The sequence below is a fragment of the Argopecten irradians genome, chromosome 15, assembly GCF_041381155.1.
Source record: "Argopecten irradians isolate NY chromosome 15, Ai_NY, whole genome shotgun sequence".
In the NCBI taxonomy this organism is placed as follows: Eukaryota; Metazoa; Mollusca; class Bivalvia; order Pectinida; family Pectinidae; genus Argopecten; species Argopecten irradians.
In genome coordinates this window covers 12518446-12527834 of record NC_091148.1, presented here as the reverse complement: position 1 = coordinate 12527834, position 9389 = coordinate 12518446, and the positions used below count along the sequence as shown (strand labels likewise).

The window sequence follows — 9389 nt, the reverse complement described above, 5'->3', positions numbered from 1 at the left end:
ATTCAGGTCAATTTCTGGTCAAGATTTTTTCTGGTCATTTTCAGGTCAATTTTACTGTCTATGTCATTTCCAGGTAAATGGTTCACTTGCATCAGGGTATTGTTAGAATTTGTAGCCATTTCTGAGCATATCAGGTGTTGCAATCACGCTGCTGAGGAATGTTTGGTGAGTTTGGTCATTTGTATCTTATGTTGTAGGAAACAGAGTTTTACAGGTGAAGAATATTAATCAAAATGTGACCATTGAATTGTTTTTCCTTGACATTTTCAACTTTACTGACCATAAGGAATGAGTGTGACCACCCAAAAGTAGCAGAGGCGGCTTAACTACTTCTAAACCATGAACTTCGTGGATATAAAAGACCGCATCCAGTTCATAGCAAGGAGCTTATGGCCCTAAACATTCCAAATGATCAGATCACGAGGCTACTAGGTCGCAGCATCCGCACATGTTTATAACCTCCTTCAACACGTACAGTCGGGTAATGCTACCATCAGGAGACAACCTAGCGAAGTCTTATAAGAAATTACAGAATATAAATCAATTGTCTGACAAAAAAGTCACATTTTAACAAGTATTCTTCACCATAGCATATTGTTTAAGTTTTATATACATGTACATGTAGATATACGTACATGTTGTAAATACATTTATCTATTAAAAGAAGAAATGACAATCACAGATTGTTTTGTCACTTCATGATAGCTTTAAACGATTCACATTCAAAGAGGTTCACCTTCTTCAACTCTTTTTTTCTAGGAACTTCGACTTTAGTGGGTCGATTTTTTTCGTAGAGGATATGGTACACAGCCTAGAACTCTCCTCCCCTCCCTCCCCCTCCCCATCCCTAGGGAAACAATGACAAAGTCTGTTTTCTGCTTTATGTTATTTATCTTCCAAAAGTCCTTTACTTGATCTTCTTGCCACTGCAATCCCTGAAATGTAAAAGAGAAACATTTACATTTCAACTGCACATGATCTACAAGTTATTTAGCTGAATCTACAGACATAAAGTCAAAACTCAAAATAAAACTGCATGTAATATACTGGAGATGGCATACCGTGTTAACACTTTCATTATAAGTCGGAATCATATTGTACACTGTTCTGAAAATAAAGAACACTTTGTCATTAAATGCGTTGGTTTTTTCCCTCTAAAATAGTCATAGTGAGATAAAAAAATGTTAAAGTTTCTCTTAACATTTTTTGGGTTATATATACAGTAAAACAGATGACTCAGCATTACCAGTGTTTAATTAAATTAGATTAAAAAAGTTTCAGGAAAAATCATATATACATGTAGCATCTGACATGTTTACTGTATATAGAATTCTACATAATTTTTTTCATAAAATAAGTTATTGCAAAAGCTTAAGGATGTCATATGGAATTGTTATTATGAAATAAAGTCAGTCCCTTATTTTCCACGTATGGTTCTTCATAAAGATGTTGTGTGCATGTTATATTTGATACTTTATTAGAAACCATTTAATGTATCGTTGTAACTGCAATAAGGTAATATTAGTCAGTCATGTCATGATGTGCTTCATGTCCAAATATATATACATGTATTAGCAACCTGCATAGCTAGAGATACCAACAGGCATGCATTTACACTACAATTATTTTATAATTATTAAATATCCCCAAAAAACACGCATTTCATCACAAATATCAATACAGCAGTCAGTCAATTTATTATATACAGCATAAGCCTACATGTACAAATGTAGTTGCCTGTTACAATATTTTACTCAACATGGTATTAACATAATAATAAGAAAACCAACAAATCAGAATAAATTAACAATAAATCTGTGTAATTATGACGACTAGAATATTTGATGAAAGGCGTGATGTTTTACATACAATGATAATTATTCTATATAGACAATGCAATTTGTAACTTGGTTTTTTTTAAGAACTTGTAAAATTAATCGCATCTTTACTTTAATTTTAATAGGCCTAGCATAAAGTACAAATTTAGTTCTACATGGTACATTACTTGTCATTAGCTGCAACAAATTAGCTACTGTTTTAGCTAAAAGATATCACCTTCTGACTGATCTTTTTTATTTTTATTCTTTTTCTTGTACAGGTACCCCTATACTTAAAACCACTTTTAAATATAGTACTGAAAATCAATTTGGAGTAGTTTATATATTATATTGTAAATTTACATACCGTACATGTACAATTGACAAAACGTCAAGCTCCTATGATTTACATGTACTGGCTAGGCTACTTCAGTCATATTTTTTCTGTATTTTGACAAAATTTCAATTTACTGTCATGCTTTTATTAAATTTTCCTAAATTGGCAATTATTGCAGTTATGGGCTTAACGAATCATATTCCTAGGGAAATCTAATAAAATAACCGCAAGGAAAAAATATCCCAAGGTCTGGGTCAGGACCCCAATGAAACTTTTCACAAATATTGTCTGATCAACAAAAAAAACAACCTCGTTTGTTTTATGAGAGAGAAAAAAACTCGTCTAAATTTAATATTCATATCGATGGATTACCTGAAACAACTTCTTTCGCCTCTACTCATTTTCTACGGAAGATTGTCAACATCCCGGCCTCTGTAGTCAAAACGCGCACGTGCTGTTGTTTACGTCTGCTCGATATAGATGGCGCTCTAGCTAAAATCTAGATCATCGATATGTTTATCATTTACGGATCGATGGAGTCAAACATCTCATCGACCCAGATTGGATGGAGTCTGTGACAACAGATCAAGACGGTGGCTTTTGATATTGTCACAATATTTTGATTATATCGTCAATATTAGTGAATGTGGTGTAATACATTACGATATATGATGTTTGCCGGTACACTACGACTAGGATGCCTAACTGTCAGCGATATTACAAGCAGCTTAACTATGTTATCGGAAAAAAATACGACAATCACAAAGTAAGTTTGAGAAGCCAACATCTGATGAAAAATAAATCCTATGCCGCCCGGAAGCGGGGAGGTTCTGATTAAGACAGTAGTTTTAGTGTGTCTTTTTATGACTCCATATATTTACAAAGTACCTAAAATTAAAGCCAAAATAAATCCGTAAGAAAGCCCAGTCCATCTGACCCAAAAATAAAGGTGTATACATTATGTCCAATAGGCCTACTGTTTGTAGGTCTACTCTATGTAGAGTCTAGTAGTTTGTGTATCATCAGGTACTGTATGGAGTGTATGCATATCCATATTCAGTGAATTAGATTGTCACAACCCATACTGTAATGAATCCTTCAAATTACATTTATAATCATGATTGGCATGAAGAAGTATACATGTACATTAATTGTACCCTACATGTAGACTACATAGTACATGTAGAAATCTACATATAATAATTCTACATGTAGAACTAACTATATTTATAAGACTCAAGACTGTCATCATTCTCTTTTGTCCATAACCTTGCGTAAAAAAAAGCTTATATAAAGAATAAAGGTTAAATAAGAAATCAAATAAAACATGAACACTAGCTGTTTGTGTTATCACAACTTCAGTGTGGTAATTGTATAAATTCCACACCATTATGGATAATGTTTATATATATAAATGGCGAAGTTTACATTGGTATACATTATTCTGCAGCTTCACAAATTAATAAATATAGTGTATAATTATGTAAATGTACCTACCAGGAAAGGATCCCTTCATGTTTTCGACACAGCTTTTTTAATGAAAAAAAAATCACTAGACTAAGAAAATAGAAATACCAGAGTAGTGATGCTTTAATTTAGATACAATAATAATTTTATAATTAATATAATCCTGATTCAATGATGGCATTTATGTTTTGTAAACATTCTTTAATTTGTTCTTAAATTTATCTATGGTACATATTGTGTCAACTGAATATTAATTCAGATCCAATATTGATGTTTTCTTTGTGAATCTTATCAATATGCACTTTTGAAATACATAGATTATTTATAGTAAATAACTGACAACCAATGGCTAAATATAATTATATGATTATTTAATAATATATTTTCTTATATTTTGCTATCATGAAAATATAGAATATTGAAATTAATTGTGGATACTTATAATGACATTTTGTATGTCTAGTCTTTGATGAGGACATTTATATAACTTTTAACTGATTCGATAGTTCTGTAAAAGTTTATTTTAAGAGAACAGTTATCAGCATGGTGTAATAGGGAAAAGTAAATCTTTAAAGAACCTTACTTGCAATATTGATTCAATAACCCCAAGTAAATACGGGTAGTTAACCTATAGGTACATATAGTTACATACACAAAATGTATATATGTACATACATGTATATGTCAGATATACAAACATGTTAAATTGCCATCATTAGTTTATTTTTCTTTAATTTTCCAGATTTGACAGATTGATGTCTTTGAAATTAAATACCGGAGATATAAAATTGATTTTAATCAAGAAAAATATTCCAGGACTGGGCAAGAAGAACTTACCCAAACTTTTTTATTTGGTAAGCAAACAAAATATGGAAAAAAAAGTTTGTATGATATTGTACATATGAATGTCACTGTATTGATAAGTGTATTGGGAGCAAAGTTTTTATTCATTGTAAGTTTTATTCCATAATTAACTTTAAAATTAGATTGCTATAACTCATGTGGTATGTTATACCATATACATGTATACTTCATAATATCTTCCCTTTGAATAAAGTGAGATATATTGTATAAGAACTGGCTCTTCATCCTCTTCTTATCTAATAATATCCTGCAAAGCCCTGCATTTCTGAAGTGTTAAATATATGACTTATGGTGATGAAATTTGAAGGATACATATGTAGTTCAATTCTATAACCCAGAGCTAATGTTTAATACACTACATTCAGGTCATTGACCCTATGTTCTAAGAGAAAGGTAAAAAATAAAAGCCAAGTTCACAGTGATTTGATTGTCCAGGCTGGACCCTATTCTGAACTATTTGTAGTAATAACTACTAATAAGGGGAGACAATCTTGAGTTACGCTGCATATGATTTGTTCTACAGATGTAATATTTAATTTAGTCACAATTTTTTTTTTTTTTTCTTTTTCATACACATGGGTCTGTGAAAGACTTGCCATGGACCTAACATATATAAAAAGTATGTACCCATTTTCACAAATATGTACATGATCTAATAGTGACTTTCCAACATTATAATTTATATGTCTAGGCATTGATCATAACAAAAAGGCACTAGTATTGTAGCCTCTTTGTTGTAAAACTTTATTAATGACAACTGTTGAATATTTCAGACTGACCACATTAAAATGCATGGCCACAAACAGCACTTTTCTCCAGACGTGACAGTGTTTGAAAATTGAAGATCAGCAAACTAGCCATGCCTCTTCGGCTACGAAGATCAGGTATTTTTTCACATCTGAAATGATTTCATACTGAAATACGAGTTGTCTTTCTGAAATTTATGAAACTTACTTAGTCAATATATTTCTTTTGTGACATTAAGGTCCTGCTTGTAAATTTTATATAATGTGGTTAACATTTACCTTGTTTGAAACACATACATTTCTAATGTAAGAAATAAGGACTTTTCAGTTGGAGTTGGAGAATGGTTTTATACTAACCATGTAGAATTTTAAATACTTGTTGTAATACCTTCGGATAGATCAAATGTCCATAATTAATTAACTTGGTAAAAGACACAAATGGTTTTCGGGATGAATAACATGACTTGGTAATTTGACGAACAAATAACAAAATGTTTTTCTTTTTTACTTGCGGTTAATTAAGACCAATATTCATATTTTATGCGTGCCGGCAAACCACAGAAACATCTAGTAATACATACACTATGTACATGCTATCATGATATTTACTTAGTCAACATCATATTCATTGTGGCATTTGTTTTTTATTTCTATTTTTTTAGGTTTTCTTTCTCCCTAAATGGATGGACTGCTGCCTTCTGTTGGTATGAGATTGCAGATATCTGGGGCCAGTCAGTGCCTGTAACCCCTGAATTGGAGTGAGGAGTCCATACTCTGTTTGTCTGAATTATTGGTTAGGTCAACAAGCGACGGCTACTCTCAAGTAACAGGCTTGACCATGGCAACAAGGGATTTGATTGGCTACAAGGCAACACCTCTGGTCATATACACAGCTCCATATATAGCAAACTGACAAAACCCACATCATACTTTGTACAAAGCATGTACATATATGTAAAAAGTTAACTTCATTAGTGTATATACCAATTATTACCGAATTTTGTAATTATAAGTACAATTGCTATGTGTCAGAGAAGGAACTTTTGTACATACCGGTATATATATCATGCATAATCTGCATATTTCTCTGTCCAAAGTGATGATCAAACAAGATATTGGTAAAGAGTTATCGCTCTTTGCTACAAATGATAAGCAAAACATGTGCTTAAGTTTTATGTAGCAGTTTTTTTTTTCTTAACTGCAAAATAAATACTGCTTTAAAACACTTACAATGTCTTTTTTTTCAGACGTTTTTTATACTGGAGGAATCATTTTAATAGACAATTTTACAAATTATTTTTAATAGAAAGTAGATCAATGAAAGCCATAACAGTATCCAGTAAATGATCCAAAGAAAATTTGAAAAATTTTGGGTGACCTGAAAGTCACCCAAGGAAATCTTAACCAGAATTTCAGGTCAAGATTTCTTGACCCAAATTTGACCTGAAATTCAGGTGAAGATTTCTTAACCTGAATTTTAGGTCAAGATTTCTTGACCAGAAATTGACCTGATAATGACCAGAATTTCAGGTCAAGAAATCTTGACCTGAAATTCAGGTTAAGATTTCTTGACCTGAATTTCGTGTCAAGATTTCTTAACCTGAATTTCAGGTGAAGATTTCTTGACCTGAAATTCACCTGAAATTCACCAGAATTTCGCATGAAATTTGACCTGAATTTCAGGTCAAGAAACCTTCACCTGAAATTGACCAGAATTTCTCTTGAAATTTGACCTGAAATTCAGGTCAAGAAATCTTAACCTGAAATTGACCAGAAATCGACCAGAATTTCAGGTCAAGAAATCTTGACCTGAATTTCACCTGAAATTTACCAGAAGTTCTGGTCAATTTCAGGTGAATTTCAGGAATTTCAAGAAATCTTGACCTGAAATTCAGGTTAGGAAATATTGGCTGTGTAGCCTTTGATTGTGACGTCATGTGTTTGCGAGCGTAACGTCATACGTTTCGGAGAAAACGACGTAGATTGCGCTCACAAAATAATGACGTAACAATCGATACCTACCCGCAAGGGAGCTAATTCTGCAATATGCAAAGACGGAATAGGCCATAATAGAAAATGGCGCAACTTCATATTGTTGTTATGTAAACATGTGTATCTTGTGACGTCACGCTATTTGTGACGTCATTAATTTGTTCTTTGAAAAATAAACATATTCCTGAAGAGCCATCATGAAATGGTGAATGTACAAGAGGAAAGTCGTTGACTTTTTTTTTTATATATTAAACTCTACATGGACACGTACTTTTGGGAAGTTTCTAGTATAGCGGACCCCGGAAGTTTAGAAACATAATAATCAGTGCGCATGTCAGAGGTTGCTACGGGTCATGTAAATATGTCGCCATTTTGAATCACCGCTTCGAAGAGCCGACGGGGGTTCGGGGGTGAAACCCCGAGGAAAAGAAAAAAAAAAACCCTCAATTTTACATCTTGAACTCATCTAACTGTTTTTGTAGCATTTGAAATATCTAAAAAAACAATTCTAGGACATTTGAAAGGAACTTTAGCCTCAGTGTGATCTTCGATAATGTTTGGACCATGGCCAGCACATGTGAACACTGAGTCGCTGTCTTTTCCACGCCAAATTTTCCTCTGTTGAGCAATATTTACCTGACAAACTGAATAATGATCCAATTTCAATAAGCCAGTGGATGGATATTGCCACGTTTTCATTATTTCTGTCATATATCATTCATTCGAATCGTCACCATCGTAAACTACACGTGTACTTGTGTTTACAAATAAAATCAAAGTCCGTAAAATCACTCATTGCGCATGTTCAGCGCGTGCTCGGCTAACAACCAAAACGAAATCCCGAATTTTTTTCTCGTACAGTCTACAATGTTTTCCGCATGATCCCTAGTTAAAAACTTTGTTGAAAACTTCAGTTTTTAACCAAAAAAGGACACGGTAAGCTCAAATTTTAACATTTTTTTGCATAAAAAACCCATATTTTTTATTTTTGACCGCCCGCTCACGCGGTCACTATATATACAGGTCGCCGTCAATAAACTCGTGATATTTCGCGGAAAAAATGGGGTCCGCTATACTAGATGTGTTCCGTACTTTTTTCTTGGTTTACATATATATATGAATTATTTCAAATACACAATATATCAAATGTATTAAGTACTGAATAGAGATATGTTGGAAAACATTAGGAAGGCTTGCACAATTGTAACTTGAATAGAAAGAGGTAGGTGATAGAGAATGTACAGAAATCAAAATCTTTTTGTATCGTTAATATATTTCTGAGTGTGCAGAAATATTTTTTCATTGTCTGCTTTGGATAATTCTTGACTGCTATGTAAAATTAGCTGAAGGTCCAGTGGGATGAAGTCATTTAACTCACGGTACCACTTTATTCTCTGATCTACATACTTATTGCAATTAAAAAAAAGTGAAAAGCATTTTTAATAGAATGTCCACAATTACAAAGTTTGAAATCAATTAAATTAGCATGAAATAAGTCATCGTTTAGAGTACTTGAATTAGTTCTTAATTAAGGTCTTGATTTCAGTCATATTATCCGTTTTAATGATACAGCAGTAAGCTATACCAGTAAATGTATAACCTATATACATGGAACTCACAACACTCAGTAGCTATATAGGTCAGCAGCTTAACAGGATAAGCCATGTCGTACGCGTGTAAGCTAATGTCTACTCGAATACATCAAGGCGTTGAATATATTACACTTACCGCGTACCTTTTTATTTTGGTATCCACCCATTATTTACATCAAATGAGATGTTTGACTTTGACGATGAAAAGGGTTTGCACACACAAACATTAAAGGGTCATTGAATTGATGGACATCGAGCCGCGTGTCATATCATATTACTCCATCTCTTCCAATTCTTTTGTCATCTTAAAGACACCATTGTCAATACTAGTCTGTGATATTTTAAAGATAAAATATGCATACTATACTTGACCTTGGTGCAGTAAGTCGATACTCGGAGAGACATTGAAGTGAGGTTATTTTTACTTGGTCTAGTTCTTGCCTATATCGTGATTAATTTACGTAGTAAATAAAACAGTTTAAGAGTTTCATAAAACCGTTCGTACGTAAAAGATGCAAACCTATTTAAATGATAACTGTTCAAATTAATGCACTCACGTTAAAACCGGTATAAT

The 9389-nt window shown here is 32.7% G+C and overlaps 1 long non-coding RNA gene across 2 annotated transcripts; it reads left to right on the top strand.

The window, feature by feature from the left end:
* Positions 1-2696: 2696 nt before the first annotated feature.
* On the top strand, positions 2697-7440 carry LOC138309321 (uncharacterized). 2 transcript variants are annotated; one of them, XR_011206251.1, is made up of 5 exons: positions 2697-2920; positions 4364-4475; positions 5259-5369; positions 5894-6914; positions 6976-7440. It is a non-coding gene; the product is annotated as an uncharacterized lncRNA (long non-coding RNA). The 2 variants fall into 2 exon arrangements; XR_011206250.1 differs by having other exon boundaries at positions 2703-2920; positions 5894-7440.
* The last annotated feature ends 1949 nt before the right edge of the window (positions 7441-9389 follow it).